Below are 591 nucleotides of genomic sequence, written 5' to 3'. Positions count from 1 at the left end.
GTGGGTGGGTAATATACAAAGTTGACTTGACTTGACTCGAGGCTGTTAGAGTAATGCAAGCACATTACTGGTTAATTGAGCTCAGCATGGATTAGTATATGAGCAACTCCAACGCAGTGACCCATTTTATCCGTTTGGGTCATTTGTCCATCTAGCGGACATGCGGCGGACACGCACAGATAGTGGATGCACCCGACGCACGAACAGTTGCAGTGGACATGCGGCGGACCCTCCCCCCTCCCCCCTTCTTCTCTGTCGGCGCCTCCTCGCGCCACACCTTCCTGCCTCCTCGCGCCGCCCCTCCTCTTCCCCATCGCGCCGCCCCTCCTCTCCCCCATCGCGCCACCCTTCCTCTCCCCCTCGCGCCGCCATTCCTGCATTAGATCCGGAGGGAGTGCCCGGACGTGAGCTCCAGCACCAGCGTCGCCGGCCAAGCCTCTAGCCACAGGACGAGCCCCGCAAGGGAGTGCCCGAACGCGAGCTCCAGCGCCAGCGCGAGCCCCAGGAGGAGCCCCGCGAGGGAGCGCCCGGATGCGAGCCCCAGCGCCAGCGCCGCCGGCTTGCCTCGCCGGCTTGAGGTCGGTGTGCACG

This window comes from Triticum dicoccoides, chromosome 7B (genome assembly GCF_002162155.2).
Source record: "Triticum dicoccoides isolate Atlit2015 ecotype Zavitan chromosome 7B, WEW_v2.0, whole genome shotgun sequence".
In the NCBI taxonomy this organism is placed as follows: Eukaryota; Viridiplantae; Streptophyta; class Magnoliopsida; order Poales; family Poaceae; genus Triticum; species Triticum dicoccoides.
This window is presented reverse-complemented; position numbering follows the sequence as displayed.